Source organism: Balaenoptera acutorostrata, chromosome 9, assembly GCF_949987535.1.
Source record: "Balaenoptera acutorostrata chromosome 9, mBalAcu1.1, whole genome shotgun sequence".
In the NCBI taxonomy this organism is placed as follows: domain Eukaryota; kingdom Metazoa; phylum Chordata; class Mammalia; order Artiodactyla; family Balaenopteridae; genus Balaenoptera; species Balaenoptera acutorostrata.
The window spans coordinates 11,919,651-11,939,458 of NC_080072.1; the positions used below are offsets into that span (position 1 = coordinate 11,919,651).

General features: G+C 41.1%; 1 pseudogene; it reads left to right on the forward strand.

Moving 5' to 3' along the window:
* The first annotated feature begins 213 nt into the window (after nucleotides 1-213).
* On the forward strand, nucleotides 214-1,040 carry LOC103012391 (cleavage and polyadenylation specificity factor subunit 5-like; annotated as a pseudogene).
* Nucleotides 1,041-19,808: the final 18,768 nt, after the last annotated feature.

A 19,808-nucleotide genomic window follows, 5' to 3' on the forward strand; every position in this document is an offset into this window, starting at 1 on the left:
GTGAAGCACCCCAGGAATATCTGAATATTTCCTTCCAAATGGCCTTCACACTAAGTAGACTCTGTTTTAAATTTAACGGTACTGCTCCTCGGGCGCTTTCTTGTTCATGGCTGGCGGCGGCTGCTGAGTGGGACGCAGATCACCGCTGCCAGCGCTGGGAAAGTCTCCCCGCCTCTCCTTTTCCCCTCGCCGCTTGTGCCCGAGCTCGCCAGCATGTCCGCGGCGCCGCGCAATCGCTAGCAGACCGGCTGGCCCCGCGGGGTCAACCAGCTCGACCACAAGTACATCCAGCGGACAGAGCCCCTCACCCTGGAGCGCACCACCAACCTGTACCCTCTTACCAATTACACTTTTGGTACAAAAGTGCGCCTGTACGAGAAGGACAACTCCGTTGCAGCCAGATTTCCGCGCATGCGGGAGGAATTTGATAAAATTGGCATCAGGAGGACTGTAGAAGGGGTTTTGATTGTCCATGAGCACCGGCTACCCCATGTGTTACTGCTGCAGCTGAGAACAACTTTCTTTAAATTACCTGGTGTTGCGCTTAACCCAGGAGAAGATGAAGTTGAAGGACTAAAACGCTTAATGACAGATACAGGTTTGTCGAGATGGAGTCCTGCAAGGCTGGGTTATTGATGACTGCACTGGTGACCGCTGGAGAACGAATGCTGACCTTCCTCAGTGTCCATATATACCTGCACATATTACAAAACCTAAGGAACGTAAGTTGGTTTTGGTTCAGCTTCAAGAGAAAGCCTTGTGTGCAGTCCCTAAAAATTACAAGCTGGTAGCTGCACCACTGTTTGAACTGTATGACAATGCACCCGGATATGGACCCGTCATTTCTAGTCTCCCCCAGCTTTTGAGCAGGTTCAATTTTACATACAACTGAATTCCTGCGCAGCAGAGAAGTAAGAGACGCCGTCTCTGTGAGCAGAGCTGTATACAGTGTAGAATAAACATGCTAGGAACGTTTTTTTGGTTTATCTCTTCCCCAGTTCGTAAATTACCACCTACTTTCTATTGTTTGAATAGTAAAGTTAATATGAAAAACTCGATTGTGGTGTAAACAAATGCGATCATGTTTAATTTGCTTTTGGTTCTACTCATACTTTTTTGTACAACATTAAAGAAAGTGAACTGCTTTCTATTTGTTATTTTTTGTTGTTTTGTTTTTTAATTTCACACTAAATTTGTAGAATTCTTACAGGCAAGGATTGCTTTTCCCCCACTAGGCAGGTGAATGTTAAGAGACAGCGGCAAGCTTAGGTCAATCAAGTTTGTGGGACCCTTGCTCCGATACCATTCTTGGGGGTATACTCCAAGACCGTGTTATAGATCTTTGTGATGAGGATCTTCTGTCACTTTTGGGAACTAGATTTGCTTGAGTGAGTCCAAGGTGCGACTCCTGTACCGATTTTACACTCTTAATGAGTTGTATTACAGCAGAACTCCCAGTGTATTACTGACTAGTACATTTTATACCGGTATCACCAGACCTTACTTCACAAACAACAGATCCTAATTAAACATATGGGAAACTATTAAAATTGACTAGGCTGGGGAAAGTTTTGGGCATTGGTATAAAAAGAGACAGATCCAGCGCTCATTAGAGCCCCCCCATAATGCACAAATTCCAACATTTGTGCTGTTGGAATTTATGTCTTAGTTATTCTTATGACCGTGGTGAAATGGTGATCTGTGAAGGTGAAAGAAGTTTCTAAAAGTGGGTCTGTTAGGTTTTGAACTCTTGGATTGTAAAGTTAGTTATTTCAATTAACGTGAAGTTACAGTGAAAGAGATGAAAATTTGGTTTTAACAAGTGACACAAAGCCTTTTCAAAAATATTTTGGAATGATCTGAATCAGAACTAGATTTTGTCAGCCTAAGAGAAAAATACCAAATTTAAAAATCTTTTCAAAACACTGCTAAATTAGGATCCAATTTGAGGGAATTAAAAAAAAAATCTTAAGACAAAAGAGTTTGCTGGTCGTGTTATTGCTTAATGGTATGTTGTGTACGCCTTATTACAAATGACTGACTGTAGGTTTAATGTAAAGGAAATCTTATAAGATGCAGCTACTTAAAGAGATTGATACAGTTATGTTTTTAATAGATAGAAATGAACTTTTGATTAGCTGTACATCTTTATGGTACTGTTCACAGGGCTGTTCTCCTGAATATTGGGTGATGTGAAAGATACATCATACATTCTTCCCTATTTAGACTTGAGAAAATCAGACCAAGAGCAGTTGAGCAATTATATTGATAAGCATTGAAGTTTATTTAGTTGAGGTCCGGTCCAAGCTTCACACGATTACGTATCTAATAGTGACTATAGCTATGCCCATGCTTAGTAGTAGGTGAGCACTGGTCTCCAGGACCAAAAATGACCAGGGATCTGCTTTGAAAAAGCCCCTAGTTCTATGGCTAGTCCTCCTTCTTCAAGTGTAACAGTCCTGCCCTTCTGGTTTACATTCACTTGTTTCTAACTTAACTGTAATTTTACTGGTGAGCTCACTGAAGAGTCCTACAAGACTGGGGAAGGCAGAGATGGAGATGGCTCGATCTAGCCCACCTTCCATGATTGTTTCTGGCATCCAAGTGAAAAAGCTGCAGTGATGACTTTCAGGTGTGTTAGCTCCTGCCATTTGGGGAGAGTGAGGAGAGGCAGACTTTTTCTTGGTGTGATTTATAAAGTGCTGCCAGTAAGGAGTGTTTGGGTTGAAGAGTCATCTGATTCGAGGCCACTCGTGTCCTTTTGTAACTTAAGCTTGGACCTAGAAATTCTTTCTCCAGCATTACTTCCCAATTGTATAAGTGCTTGAGTCAGTCATCCATACCCTGGGGCTTAAGTGAGAAAAACAGTACGTTGGCTGAGTTAGTAACCTTGGAATATAATAGATCTGGTTTTGAGTGTAAAATTCATAACACAAACACGAATTTTTAAAACTTGTTTTTGAACTGGTTAGTTATAGTTGTATCCCAATGCTCTCTTGTTAGGTTTCCTGATGAAAATAGAACTAGAGAAGTTCAAATTTGATGTATTCCATTAGAAAGAGGGTACAAGGGTACTGTTTAACACTTTTGTTAGGTAAGTTCTTATCACACTTCTTCAAGAACCAACAGTCTTAAAATGGGGATTCCAATTCTCTACATAATAAATACTGACTAGTTTTTAAATGAGCTCTTGATTAACTTATATTTTTGAATGCCTTCTATGTTCCAGGTTTGTTTGTAAATGAAAGCCCTCTTTTGCATTGTATAATTACAAAATATGCCGTGGTCTTTTCCCTGAGTAATCTAAGTCGTGAATATTCTATATAAAACTACTAAATGGCATTGGAAAATATTCAATAGGTTGAGGGGAAAAACTAAACAGTTTTACTCAAATGTTTTAAATCATATTTAGGATTGACATCCCTTTGAAGAAAAGTGAAATCTGTATTTTTTTCTATGTGATGAAGACTTGTGATTTTTTAAAAGTAGATAATACTTAAAATAGCATTATGATAATCCTGTGTATGAATTCGTACTTTTAACAGTAGTTAAAATACTTTTTACTTTTTATCATTGTCTTCCCTTGTAATTAGCGTTGTATGGTTCAGTTATTATTTTTTATATTTAAGGGTTCTGTTAAGTTAGCCTTTTATTTGGATAAAACATACCCAAACTAGCCAGTCTGTTTTCTTACATGGTTAGTTAGAAGTGAGAGGTAGAGGTCCTCCAAATTCAGCTGGCCAGCAGGCAATCAGTTTAAAATTCCCTTTCTTAAATGGTGCAACTCTTACACTCTCAGGTTTTTAATGACTTCATTTTTTGAGATGAAATTCTTGGAGTACCTTTTCCATGTTGGAGTTCCTCAAACTTGATGTTTTCACTAGTTCATAGTGTTTGGAACAGTATGTGCCCATCACTAAGACTGCTTCAGAGAGTGCAAAATTTTCTATGTCCCATTGTCAGAGAAGGCTTAGTGGGTTTTGACTGTAATACAAGTCAGCTTACATAAGCATAAAGTTTGATTTCCTATAATTATTCCACATGTTTTACATTACTCATTATTTGGGTTCAACTGGACTCATTTGAAGCAATTTGCCTTTGCTAAATATGTAATGAGAAGCATAATACTGTAATTTGACTTGAGCCATAAAACACATTTTACTATTAGCTTATATTTATCTAGCTTGTTTTTTGTGAAAAAACTGACTAAAACCTAAGTAAGTCTAGATTAAGCCAGTTTAGATGTAGTTTGAATTTTAGTGATGGATTGTATCGTAAGGCTAGAGCTAAATTGGGAAAATGTATTACGGTCTGTTAAGGGAAAGATCAGTGCATTTAAAAACTTAGACTTTGGCTGCTGTGTTCACATCATAGTGTACAAGCATTTGTAGTTTGGCTTTGAGAATTTCTCTGGCATTAAGTTTATAGAAAAATGTATAAAAGAAACTGAAGTTTTGGTTATATTTTTATATTTGTAAAGTAAAAGTTTGATTCAAATGGAAATAAAAATTTAATTGTGCTATACTCCCCCCATTCTGTGAGGGGTGGTCATGCCGTGCTGCTTATGGGATCTTAGTTCCCCCACCAGGGATTGAACCTGGACCCCCAGGCTCTCACTTGGCACAGTGAGAGCGCCAAGTCCTAACCACTGAACCGCCAAGGAATTCCCTCTACTCCCCCAATCTTTACACTCTGAGAGTTTTGATTTTAAGGAGCCCTCTGCTTTCTCCTGGAACCATGTGTGGCAGTCTGTCCCATCTGTCACTCTAGCAAGTACCGTGTCACCACAGGTAACTTGGACACAAAGCCTAGAGACATTTCACCCTCAGGAATCGCCTCTCTATGCTCTACCTTGGCTTAGCTGAAATAGGCCAGATAAAAAGAACTAATATTTATGGTTACCTATTTAATCACTCTGTGTCTGATGTAAACACTGCCTGGATTTACTGTTTTAATCCTCCCAAGGCTCCATGGTCTATTATTATTCCCATATCATAGATTGGGAAACTGAGGCACAGAGCAAGTAAGCAAATTGTCCAAGGCCCACAGCTTGTAGGAGGTAAAGCACAAATCTCAGGCGAGGCAGTCTGGCTACAGAGCCTGTGCACTTACCCACCACGCTTAACTGCTCCAGGGTCATGAAACTAGGACACATAAGCAGCTGCATTTGAACTGAAACTGGAAAACAAAAATTGAATCTTTATACACCTAGTTGTTTCCCACGTATGGGGCCCCCTATATTTGGTACACACAGAGTACCACAAATTGGGTGGCTTAAAACAATAGAAATTTATTGTCTCCCAGCTCTGGAGTCTAAAAGTCCAAAATCAAGGTGTGAGCAAGGTCATGCTCTCTCTGAAACGTTTAGGGGAGAAGCCTTCCTTGCCTCTTCTGTCACCAAGTCCAAGCTTGCTCTGCTCACCTCATGACAGGCCAATAAATCAGGAGATGAGGTGTTGAAGCAAGGAATACAACTTTATTCGGAAAGCCGGCAGACCAAGAAGATGGCAGACTAATGTCTCAAAATAACCATCTTATTGGGGTTTAGATGCCAGTTTCCTTTATAGCACAGAGAGGGGGAGGAGATAAGGAAGTAAAGTAAAAAGGTCATACGTTTTGCAAATATCCCCTGGAATGACCAGCCTCGGGGAGGGGATGTGTTAATTTCTTCTTTCTTGCAGCCATCCGCAGGTGGACAGGGTCAGGATGCTTCCCTGAGCAAAGGCACTTCGGTTTAACATTTAGGCAGAGGGGCAGGGTTCCCTGAGGCAGACCATTGTGTATAGACAGTATCCTTTTAATGAACAAAAGCAGCGGAAAGCAAAGGTTAAAGTAAAAGAAACCGATCCAACATGGAGTCAGATTTGGCTCTTCCCTGCTACACTTCCTAGCATCTGGTTACCAGCTGTCCTACGGTTCTTTGGTTTGTAGATGCCTCACTCCAGTCTCTGCCTCTGTCATTACATGGGGTTCTCTACATTCTCTCTGTGTGTCAGTGTCCTCATGTGGCCATCTCCCCTCTCTATCTCTCTCCCCTTTTTATAAAGACATTAGCCAATTCTGACTAAGGCTAACCTACTCCAATATCACTTCATCTTAACTAATTACACCTGCAACAACTCTACAGGCATACCTCGTTTTATTGCACTTCACAGATATTGTGTGTTTTACAAACTGAAGGCTTGTGGCAACTCTGTGTCGAGCAAGCCTATCAGTGCCATTTTTTCCCAACAGCATTGGAGAGACACTTGGTGTCTCTGTGTCACAGTTTGGTCATTCTCGCAATACTTCAAACACTCCACCAGCAAAAAGATTACGACTTGCTGAAGGCTCAGATGACGGTCAGCATTTTTTAGCAATAAATTATGTTTAATAAAGGCATGCGCATTGTTTTCTTAGACACAGTGCTATTGCACACTTAATAGACTACAGTATAGTATAGTATAAACAACTTTTGTAGGCACTGGGAAACCAAAAAATTCCTGTGACTCGTTTTATTGCCATATCGCTTTATTGGGGAGGTCTGAATTCAAACCCGCAATATCTCCAAGGTATGCTGTTTCCATATAAGGTCACATTATAAGGTACTTCAGCTTTGGGGGGGAACACATTTCAACCCATAATAATTCCAAAGTGAAAGATGCAGGCACAACCCTCATTTGTATTAAACCTTGTTACCTGTTAGGGCCACACCTATGAACACCTAGTCCCACAGCAGCAGTGGGTGTTGGCTTCTGACTTGGGAAAGAACAGGCCTACCAGGGGTGATTGTTCAGAAAGCAGACAGACAGAACAGGAGTGTGAGGGTGGGGCAGGGACTTTAGGACTTGAGGGAAATAATGCACATCTTCTCACTCCCATTCCATGTCCTCCCACCACCCCACTTATTCCTCTGGCTTCAGCCTCCCAACACTAAACTGTGAGGTCTAGAAGGCAGAGACCTTGTCTCTCTTCGTCCCCAGCATCTAGGATTATAAGAAAACAATATTCAAAGCCAAATCAAAATGAAATGATGGGCTATTGTTAGCCCAAGTTCACGTGCCAGACACACAGTGAGGCCAAACAAACCGAAACGGTAGAGTTTGGAGCAGAGAAAGGTTCATTGCAGGGCCGTACAAGAAGACGGGTGCTCATGTTCTTAAAAAACCCTGAGCTCCCCGAAAAGTTTCGGCAAAGCATTTTTAAAAGCCAGGTGAGGGGGGAACTCCCTGGTGGTCCAGTGGTTAGAATTCTGCACTTTCAGTGTTGAGGGCCTGGGTTCAATCCCTGGTCAGGGAACTAAGATCCCACAAGCTGCCTGGTGTAGCCAAAAAAGAAAAAAAAAAAGAAAAAGCCAGGTGCAGTGGGCAGGGGGTGGTCACAGGGTATGTGATCAGCTTGTGCACAATTCCCTGATTGGCTGATGGGGAGGGAACAGGGTGGTGTCACAGGGGTTAACATTATCAGTCTTTAGGCTCCAGGAGGCCTGGGCCTAGGTGCTCATGGTCATCAAGTAGTTAATATCTTCCATTTGGTGGGGGGTTTTCACACCTGTAAAACAACTCAGGAAATGTGCATCAAATACTGTTATCCAGGTACTTCAGAGAGGAGCTAAAGCAGAGGATATGGGGGAAGGCCCGTCCCTGGAAGGCCCCATAGGGTCCTGCTCGGTTACACTATGACCACGAGAGCTACTAAAAAAGTGTCATAACTTCCAGAACTTAGGTACACAATAGGCCTTCAATAAATATTTGAAGGCAGCTATAGGAATCAACTACATTTACATATTTTAAATAACCTCTCTGACACCTAAATCAAGTGCTTTAACAGCCTGATTTTTCTTCACCAGTGGGCATTTCAAACAGCAAAGCCAACACCAGCAGTTTTGATATCAAAGGGAAAATTCCCTTATAATCAATTACACCTGAATATTAAATTTTTGCCAGTTAAACAATCTAAATCATCACCTCAAAATAATTTGCTCACGAAAAACATGATTCGTTTACAATCCTCAGGCCTCATAAGAGACCTCTGAGCTATAACCCTTGAAAACAGTAAGCTCTTTGTCAATATCAAATTGGCCATTTATTGGGGATTTTTCAGTAGGACCCCTTGGCAATCCCAATTACCATTATCCTCCTCCTGCAATTCCACAAAACGATGCCCAAAATAGAATTCATTGTCTGTAGCTACTTTATATTGTCTTAATAATAATAATATGTATCTAATTCCACATGGGATGAGAGGAAATTTCAGGGAGATCTCACGGCATAAGTGACCTCAGAGGCAAGTAGGTTTTGCAGATATGCTGAGATGTGTGGAGAGAGGGCCAGACAGGAGAGTAGCAGGAGCACAGAATCAGGATAAGTGTGCGGCAGGCAGAAGGGACACTGAGTGGCTGATTTCAGTGGAAGGATGGGGCTGAAGCAGCAGGAGAAGTTAGAGACAACACTGGATGGGTAAGACAGGCCCTTTCAATCCTCTCTTCACATGTTTGAAAGTTTGTATGCAGAGGATTGACGAACGTTAAGCAGAGGATGGAATTAACAGAACTTGCTTCAAGGCCGTTGATTTCAGTGGCAAGGAGAAGGAAGCAAGGTAGACAAAGTCTAAACAGGAGAATGGCAATGAGGTGCTTCTCATAGTATTTAAAGTCAGAGCTTCTCAAATGATGCCTTGATTGGGCTATAGGTAGACTTTTCACCCCACTGTGCAGAACAAATATAAATTTTCTGTGTCCATGATTTGAAAAACATTAGGAGTCACTGGATCTTAGCTCTTCCTGATGAGAATTTCACAGGGTGGGCCCTGGAGTCTGAACATTTTATGTTTCAGACTTAAAGTTGTGGGTAAGGGAATGAGTGAAACGTAAAATGAAAATGAACTTGTTTTTTAAAAGGAAGAAGCAATTATAAACATGATGTGCTAGGGATTGTTGAAAGAGAGAGAAAAAAAGGGAGAGAGAGAGGGAGAGAGGAAGGGAGGGGGAGGGAGGGAGGAAGGAAGAAAGAAAGAGGGAAAAGGAAAAAGAAAGAAAGAAAGAAGGAAAGAAGGAAAGGAAGAAAGAAAAAGAAAGAAGGAAGGGAAAGGAGGTAGGGGGAGGGAGGAAGAGAGGAAGAAAGACAGAAAGGGAAAAAAGGAAGAAAAAGGAGAAATGGGACAAGAAATATCTCTTCCAATAACTAGAAAGTCTCACTGGCAACACTGAGGGGCCAGGGACTCAGGAGGGAAAGACAGAAATTCTCAGAAGTCTAAGGACTCCAAATATCTGAGAGAGTCAGACATGAACAAGTAAATCAATTTATACGAACTGAGAATTTATTATCTGTTTCTGCCTCTAAATTCTTGTGTGATTTTGGGCAACTTATCTACCTAACTGTTGTTCAGCTTCCAACTATGTAAAATGGGGATCATAATAATCCCTCCGTCATATGGTTATTTTTCAGATTAAATTAAATAATCCATGTAAAGCACCTGGAATAGGCCTTGAGCATAATTTTTACTTAATAAATGTTGACCACTATTATTTTCATTTTCTTGATCATTATTTTCCTGTAGAAACAAAATCACAGATAGATAAATGTCCCGTGTCCAAACGTGCTTATCCATCTCTAGGAACGGTAGAGCCTGAAAAGCCATTGGATGTAAATTCCCATTTCTCTTCTGGCTCTGCTTCCTGCTTCCCTGAATTAGTTCAGATTATACATTTTCTCACTATCCTACCATAGTCTCCCTGTCCTGCACCACTTCTTGGGAACTCAGTCCCTTTGCTTGATTTTCATACATTAAAAATTAAGAATGACACAAGAGCTTTTGGTGTATAGCAGACTTTCTGATATTTGAGGTAGCAAAGCAAACATCAAGTGGTTGACCAAGAGCCATCCCTTATCTAAGTTTTTAACAACCTGAGTACCTGTACATTTCACCCATCGGGATTCCTCTTTCCCATCTCTTCTCTCTTCCACACTTTCACCTTTCTGGATCACCTAGTAGAACTCCAAGTCCTTCTCTCTCTATTGTGCAGAGGAAGTTGGCTCTTGTGTGTCACTAACTCAAATTAAGTCCCATCATTTTGCCTTTCCAGCAGCTATTAGGATACACAGCTTAAAAAAAAAAAGAAAAGAAAAGAAAAAAGAAAAGGATTTGCAGAGACATTGCAATTTCTCCTAAAAATTTCTCCTCTTTAGATAGCAGTTGTAGTTTAAGAGGGAAATTTTTCCATCAGTTACACTTTTTTTTAATGTTCACATTTATTTCAAATGAAAAAACTACTATTGCAGTACAGTTGATCTACAATATTGTATTAGTTTCAGGTGTACAACATAGTGATCCAAATTTTTTACAGATTATACTCCATTTAAAGTTGTTACAAAAGAAGAGCTACATTCCCTTTGCTGTACCATATATCCTCACAGCTTATTTATTTTATACACAGTAGTTTGTACCTCTTCATCCCTTACCTCTATTTTGCCCCTTCCCCCTTTCCCTCTCCCCACTGGTAACCACCAGTCTGTTCTCTATATCCGGGAGTCTACTTCTATTTTGTAATATCAGTTCCTTTGTTTTATTTTTCAGGTTCCACATATAAGTGATATCATACAGTATTTGTCTTTATCTGACTTACTTCACGAAGCATAATACACTCCAGGTCCATCCATGTTGTTGTAAATGGCAAAATTTCATTCTTTTTATGGCTGAATATTATTCTACACCTGTTACACTTTTGTTGAAGTTGTTGCCCTTATCTTATGTCACTACTACACCATGAGCTCCTTGAGGTCAGCAAGCTGTGTCCCGTCCCTGTGGGTCTTCCTTCCTTTCCTGCAGCCCCACACCACCCGAAACCTAGCACACTCAGCAGAAACGCGCAAAGAGAAGGTGCTTAGTAACAAGTGACGGGGTGGTGGAGAGGAAGGAGGCTCATCCTCTGAAGCTCTCTGATACGTCTGTTGATTGAGGCGCATATGGCGATTCAAGAAATAATTGGTTCAGATGCTAACATCTAAAAAAAAAAAAAAGGTCATTTTGATACATAATCACATTCACAGTTCTCTTGAAATCTCAGATCTGGCCAAACGAGACCTTCTGCCCACAAGGCAACAATCAGCCAGAGCTCAATAAGTTGCTGTCCCCTTGGGTGGGTCACATACTCTCCCGAATGCCATTGAGTGAAAGCCAGCACGCCATAACCGCATCACTATTTACATCAGCTGTTTGTCACCAGGAGGAATGTGAATTTCCTCCACTCCTGCCCTGGAGGAAAATCTGACATGAGTCCAGTTGAAGTCTTCTAAATTTACCTGCCTTTTTTTTTTTTTTTTTTTTTTAATTTTCTGCCCCTGTCAGGTTTTCTCCTGGTCATGACATTTTTGCAATACATTATGTATTACTGTTTTATTATTTGCTCACTAGACAAGGTCAGTTTGCCCTTTCAGTTGCTCTTCTTTTGGATATCAGCCTAAAACAGAGCAAAGGGCAATTTTAGGTAAGCAAAAAAAAAAAAAAGAGTTTATTTGGGAATAGCAGAGGAATTGCATTTCAGGACAAAAAAACTATGGTTAAAATATAGACAAGTCCAGAGAATAAAAGAGGAGAGCATTCTTTTATAGAGGAAAGGAGAAAGTTGGGAGGGGTTGTTCTAAACAAAAATTCATTGGAGTAAAATGAGAGTTCGAAGTGGCGGAGGATCTTATTGGTTGCAGACCAGGGGAGCCTGCTGTTGCTGGGTAAGAGGAAATCTTCCTTCTCCCTGCTGAACTATGCAAGCTGCAATGAGTAGCATGTGCATGAAAGCCCTCCCTTCACGGCTTCCCAACTCCAATTTTGAGTTTCCCTTAACATATTCTCACACTAATGACATGCCAGGTCAGCTACAATGACAGCATAATGACTGCATTTCCTATCTGGAGCAATTAGCACTAACCCAGATCTACTGAGTCTGTGGTTCAATTTTCAATGCACATTTTCCCAAGAGAACAGGTTGCACAAATCAGGTCTTGGCAGTAAAGATTCATTTATTTATTCTGAGTCAGTGTTAAACAAGGCTCAGCTCACCAGATTCTGCAGACTAAATGTGCACCAACGAAATGCCTTTTACCTGGAAAATAACTACAAAGGCTGGAAAGCTGGACACATGTGCCTCATGCAGTTTACCCAAATCATACTTGGCCAAAAGAACAGGGAGTCTTCATGTGTGGTAACCTGAGATTTTCAGGAGAAGTGGAGCGGGGGAGGTGTGGATACAATCTCTACAGAGGCTATGATGCTGTGAATCTTTGCATAGGTCAGACTCATGGTGTTGCAATCATAATTTAGAAACGTGCAAAATTTATACTTGGTCCCTCATCTCCTCCTCCTCTCTTTATGCTTCTCTCTCAAGGATCTCAGGATCCTTATGTTGCCCAATCTGCTAAGCGTGTGCAAAGTTACAAATTCCTCTCCAAAACATAGTCACATTCCCTTGGAATATCTTATTTGGGGATTATGAAGGGGAACGTGGTAAAAAGAAGATTCTATCCTTTCGAATGCATGAGTAGTTAGTGGAAATAAGGGTAGTGAAATTACCAACAGAAGTGGAAAACTTCACCAGGGGAATCCTCCTTACCAATGTGGAGACCATCTTAATGGTCCCAGAGAACTCAGTGAGGTCGCTGGAGCCCTGGACTATTACACAGGATGATTTTGAGTCTCCCTTCTCCCAGCTCTTCTCACTTCCTTAATGTTTCTTGGTCCTTTATCTAGATTAATGTTTCAGCCAAAATGCTTGCCTTAGATGGTATCCGGATGCTGAGAACATTGGAGAAATCCCTGAGGGGAAAAAAAACCCTGTGTTCATGAAGGTAAAGATGGGAGCTTCTATGGGGGAGTATGAACCTCAACCTCTACTGTGATACAGTCTATGGGGGCCAGCATCCCATGACTCATGCATGCCCGTTCCCTTTAACCTCATAATATTCCTGGAAGGAGACACCAATATTCAAACATTGTGAATAGGGGAGCTGAGGCCTGGAAAGGATGAGCGAAGACTAGCAAATAGTAGAGCTGAGGTTTGCCTGACTCACATTTATCTGACTCTGAAACACTCCAGTCTTTCCCAGTTAAGATTTCATGGCAGAGGTGACTTTTACAGGTTATCTCCTCAAATCAAACAAGTGTGCAAACTTACGTCCAAAGTTAGATTTGATTATTCTCTCAGACATTAGGGAGGATATGCTGACATGGTATTTATTTGAATAGTGTGACAAATCATATCCCAGAATTTTCCAAGCAACATACATATGGACATCAGCTACAGTCAGTATTCTGTGGACTAAGGGGGTCACTGGTGGAGACTTCAGAATCATTGGTGCTCATTTGTTCCTCATTCAATGCCTACTAATAGCCAGGTTCTGTGCCAAGCACTAAGGAGGTAGGCGGAGATAAGACACAGATAGGCTGTACCCTCCAGAGTCCCCTAGTCAGAGGGGACAGGGAGGGGCTTCCCTCGTGGTGGTGGTTAAGAAGCCGCCTGCCAATGCAGGGGACATGGGTTCGAGCCCTGGTCCAGGAAGATCCGACATGCCGCAGAGCAACTAAGCCTGTGCGCCACAACTACTGAGCCTGTGCTCTAGAGCCCACGACTCACAACTACTGAGCCCACCTGCCTACAGCCCATGCTCTGCAACAAGAGAAGCCTGTGCACCGCATCAAAGAGTAGCCCCCGTTTGCTGCAACTAGAGAAAGCCCGCGTGCAGCAACAAAGTCCCAACACAGCCAAAAATAAATAAATAAATTAATTAATTAATTTTTTTAAAAAAAGAAGGGGACAGGGATAATAAGGAAGTAACAACACTTGTCCATCAACAGATGCATGAATAAGGAAGATGTGGGATGTATATACAATAAAATACTACTCAGCCATAAGAAAGAATGAAATATTGCCATTTGCAATGGACAGACTTGGAGGACATTATGCTAAGTGAAATAAGTCAGACAGAGAAAGACAAATACTGTATGATATCACTTATACGTGAAATCTAAAAATACAGCAAACTAGTGAATATAACAAAAAGGAAACATACTCACAGATACGGAGAACAAACTAGTGGTTACCTACCACTGGGGAAAGGAAGTGGGGAGGGGCAAAACAGGGGAAAGGAATTAAGAGGTACAAACTATTATGTATAAAATAAGCTACAAGGGTATATTGTACAATGCAGGGAATATAGCCAATGTATTATAACAACTATAAATGGCATGTAACCTTTAAAAATTGTGAATCACTATGTTATACACCAGTAACTTATATAATATTGTACATCAACTATATCTCAGTATAAAAAGAAAAAAACTACACAAATAACTATATAATTGTAACAAGAGCAAGGGAATATACATAAAGGTGGCAAGGAGAACGTACCAGTGGCTCCTAATGTCCTCCAGCAGCTGGAGATCAGCACATCCTTTCCTGGGAAAGTTATTTTAAGCTGCCACCTGCAAGAGTAGGGATTGCCTTTTAATTGGAGTGTTTAATATATTTACATATATTATAATTTAATAATTATATATTAATGTAATAATTGATATATATGTATAATTTGTATATATTATACATAATTCGATAATTATATTAAGTATTAAATTAATTTAATATATTAATATTAATATATTTAATATTTTTATATTTAATATAGTTACATGTCAGCGTTCAAAATAAACAGAAATCAATGAAGGTATCAAACTTGAAGTCCCAGTGAGGTAGATTATTAAATAATGTTAGAATTCACAAATTTATAGATGAGAAGGACATTCCAAGGAATGTGAAATTTTCAGGTAAAATTATATCTGTATCTATACACATTTATCTATTTATCTGATTTATGATTTCTTTTAGACTTGTGCCCAAGATTCCTGAGGGAGCAAGGTGGGGAGACGGGGTGAGAGTGAAAAGTAAGGGAGCTGGCAGCAGAGACTCTCATGCTGCTATTAGTTTTCAAAATATCTGATCCTCACAAAATTCATGTGAGGTAGACAGGTGAGGTGATATCATCCATCCCTACTGTACATATGTGGAAACTGAGAATCAGGGAGGTGAGGCAGCTCCTCCAAGATCACACAGCTACTGGGTGGCAGAACTAAGACTTTAAGTCACTCTTTGGGGATCCAAAGTTCACTGTTCTTTCAACACAGTGGCTTATCCTGAGAATCTTGCTTCTCTTTCCTTCTCCTGTAGGTTTACAATCCAACTTGGATGAGGTTATAAAAAATGTTACCCTCACCAAATCAGTTAAGGGCAAACATGCAGACCATCTTATTTATGTGAATGTTGAGATACTGCAGGAACTGTCTTCCTCTCTGCTATATTCAAAGAATTCACCTCCCAGAACTTCCAAACCCAATGACTCATGAGTTGGATAATGAACATATGCAGCCATTTCTTTACAGTTTAGGTGACTGTCCAATCTGGTTAGCAAAATAGAACATTTCTGTAAAGTACATTCTGGTTTCCTACTGATTTGTACTTTAAAAAAATGAAAAATTTCCTAGGGGACGTGCAGTCCCAAGACTTATTGGGTGTTATATTCCTGGAAGAGCTTTGATACTTTAAAATTTCACAGGCATTATTTTTCAGACAATGAAAGCAAAGATTCTGGAGGAGATGGTATCTAAGCTGAAAAAAGAGGGGACATTTAAGAGTTGACCAGATCAAAAGGGGATGAAGAGTATTCCAAAAGAAGGAATCATATTTTTCACTTATTCATCCATTCAAGCAGTAATTATTGAGCACTTACTATGTGCTCAGATGCTGGGGAAACAGTACTGAACAAGACAGGCAAAGGCTGCCTTGTTCAGTAGACTATGTCACAATAATGCAGCTACATTACAGGGAGGAGAGCTGTATACTACTTTGGTCCCTAAGTCTAGGTGGTGTTAGGAAGACTTGAAGGATGAGTGGAATCAAGCCAAGCAGAGACAGATGGGGGAGAGAATGCTCTGAGCAAAGGTAATAGCAAGCAGTGTTCTAGGCCTGAAGCAAAACAGAGCTTAACATATGCACTGAACAGAAAGTACAGGATAACCTGGAGCACAGGTAGGAGGAAGGACATGGTGAGACATGAGGCTGACTAGTTAAGCAAGGAAAAAATTATATAAAGTCTTGTAAGTCATATCAAGGATGTCAGACTATCCTAAAGCTAATGGTTAATGAGAGGCTGCGGAAAGTTACTATGGAAGGTATATTAATCAGGATAGTCTGAATTATATTGCAGTGACAACTCCAAAATCTCAGTGCTTTAAAAAGACAAAGATGAGGGACTTCCCTGATGGTCCAGTGGTTAAGACTCCATGCTCCCAATGCAGGGGCCCAGGTTCGATCACTGGTCCAGGAACTAGAGCCCACATGCCACAACTAAAAAATCCTGCATGCCACAACTAAGACCCGGCACAGTCAAATAAATAAATATTAAAAAAAAAAAAAAAACCAGACAAAGATGATTTCTCTCTTACTCTTGATCACTTTTGCAATTCAGATGGAGGCTCTATTCCATGTATTCCCATTCTGGAACCATTTCAAATGTAGCTGCCCACCATGGCAGAAGGGAAAATTAAAAGGATGGTATATTGTGCATTGATTCTTAGGGCTTTCTACCCAGAAATGACACACATAATTTCTGCACTATTTATAATAGCCAAGACATGGAAGCAACCTAAATGTCCATGAACAGATGAATGGATAAAGAAGATGTGATATATATATATACACACACACACATATACATCCCATTGTATTATACATGTATTCAATGGAATATTACTCAGCCATAAAAAGAATGAAATAATGCTATTTGCAGCAACATGGATGGACCTAGAGATTATCATACTAAGTGAAGTAAGTCAGACAAAGACAAATATCATATGATATCTCTTACATGTGAATTTATATAAGAGAATTTATGTAAGAGATGTTTAAACTTTCATCCCTGGATGTCACTCTCTGCCTTGGTGAATGAATTTTGGCATTTTTGTGGGAATGAGAGGAGCCTAAGATTTATGAAGCACAGTATCCAGAACTTCCCCATCTTCTGTCTGCTGGGACCTGATGGGAATCCTGAGCCCTGGACCCTGATGGACCAAACTGAGAGCTGTGAATGGAGCTGCCATGCCTGCGTACCAAGAACCCTGTCCTGTATCTTCTACTTCCCCATATCTTCTACTATCAGATCCAGGCTCTGAATAAACTGAGTTTTCCCATGTATGCCCACGTGGACCAAGACTTCCCAGTTATACAAAAGGTCAGCCAAAGCCTGAAATAAATGGCCATGCCCTGTGGATGACACCTGTGGAAGTGAGTGCCCTTGGAAATTTCTCCAGGAAAAGAAATGATTTCAAATAAAGATGTGGGGGGAGTTCCATGGTGGTCCAGTGGTTAGGACGTGGCGCTTTCACTGCTGTGGCTTGGGTTCAATCCCTTGTCAGGGAACTAAGATACTGCAAGCAGCACGCCGCGGCCAAAAAAAAAATAAAAGGCCTGGGACTGTAGTTTAATGAATGGGTATATAGGTAAATAATGAAGACACTAAAGCTTCTTGCTTGCTTGTGTTTCTGGAGTGCCCAGTAGAGTGTTTTTCACATAGCTGTTGTTCAATAAATGTTCTTTAATAAAAAAGGAAAAACTTATTTGATTAAAAGAAATATTTGCTTAATGTAATTTAAGAACCCTCTGAGCAGTTTGGATTCATGTAAAAGCAGTTTACACAGAGTACACTGATTTTGTTGCACAAATAATATCTTGGGAACAAGACGGTGTGTGCACTGTACTTAAGCCAAGATGAGATTAAAATATCCCTGCAGGTGTAACCTGGACCCTGAGATTGAAACGTGAAATCATCAAGGAGACCAATTTCTACCAAGCAAAAAGCAAGTCTAATAGTCAGAGCTGACCAGCAGCTTGGGTTGCCTTTGAAGGTAGTGAGCCCCTTACTCAAGCTGCTCAAGCAGACACCATTTTGTGAACATGCTGCACACAGACCCCAACCCTGGCAGCCCTGAAAGTCGATGAATTTATTTCAAGATTTATCCACAGACATGGGATGCTGTGTGGCCCTCTCCCAATGTCTTGACTCTCCATAGTCTTTGGCCTGCTACAGGTTTATTGCACCATTTTCCATAGAAACCAGAGGAACGCTTACTCAAGCTTCAGGTGCTGGTGGGCAGGTGGTCTAATTTTAACAGTCATCATATGGCCACAAGAACAGGTAGGAGTATCTGTGCTTTTGTTGAAACCTAAGCTCGTTCCCCTGTGATATTTATGCCAGAGCTGAAATGAGCAAGCCCTCTGTTTGCATAGGTTCCCCAGTGTTTCAAAATCCCTTCTTGTTCTTTCTTTTCCTAACCCATCCAGGAGATGACAGATAACCTTGATCACCGGACCAATACTTACCAAGTCTATTCTAAAGATCCAGGGGATTTACAAGAGGTCCTTGTCTGGCCAGGAATTTTCAGCTAGAAGCAGCATTTGCAGATTCAAAGGGAGGGCATGTTTGGGGCCATTTGTGGGAAAGAGATGGGTCCATTGGAGTACAACTCTTGATAACCAAAGTGGAGGGGTGAAATTTTATTGTTAGGCTGGCTTACGAATAACTCATCTGCTAGAAAACTCTTGTATCCACTCTTTGCCTGAGTAGGTCGTATTCATCCTTCGAGTTTTAACTTAAAGCCCACTTTCTAAGAGAGTGGATATTCCTATTCCATAGGAGGCATATTCTTCCTATTCCCAAGAAGTGTATAGAGTTTGGGCAAATGCTGCAGCAGATCCCAAATGGGCAGCAGCTGGGGGCTGTCAGCTCCCTGCAGCCCTGCGAGCAGGATCTCTCTTGCAGGGAGATGTGAGCGGTGCACCATCATTCTTGCTTTCATGTACCACTCTAAATATTTTGAATGTGAATACTCTTTTCCTCCTTGAACCATTTCTTTTAAATAAATTCCCAGACATGGAGACACTGAATCAAAAGGGGAGTATGAACAATGTCCTGGTTCTTATACCGATAGCCAGAATGCCCTTTGCGGGGATGGCCCGGTGAAATGTATCAGTTTTCCTGCTCCACCCTTCCGTGAACGCCACGTAGGTAGCACCAGGCTGTACAGTAAACACGTATATGTGGACGGCACAGGAAAGAGCTGAAGGGAGACAGTGATGCCACCACTTACAAATACATGACATACCCTGACGTGTTGAGTCAAGAGGAGGAGACGTGCAAAAATAGTTGCCCTGATGGGCTTCCCTGGTGGCGCAGTGGTTGAGAATCTGCCTGCCAACGCAGGGGACACGGGTTCGAGCCCTGGTCTGGGAAGATCCCACATGCCGCGGAGCAACTAGGTCCGTGAGCCACAACTACTGAGCTTGTGCGTCTGGAGCCTGAGCTCCGCAACAAGAGAGGCCGCGATAACGAGAGGCCCGCGCACCGTGATGAAGAGTGGTCCCCACTTGCCGCAACTAGAGAAAGCCCTCGCACAGAAACGAAGACCCAACACAGCCATAAATAAATAAATAAATAAACCCAAAATAAAAAGAGTTAGAAGTGACTGCAGAATCTGTTGTCCAACCTCCAGTTTCCCAGTACTAATTCTTGTAAAAAAAAAAAAAAAAAAAGTTGCTCCGAAAAGGAAGGAAATTCTGATACGTGTTACAGAACGAAAAAACCTTGAAGACATTAAGCTAAGTGAAATAAGCCAGTCACAAAAAGACAAACACTGTACGGTTCCACTTCTCTGAGGTGTCTAGAGTAATCAAATTCATCCAGACAGAAAGTAGAAAGGTGTTGCCAGCGACTGGAGAGGAAGTGGGGGGGCGG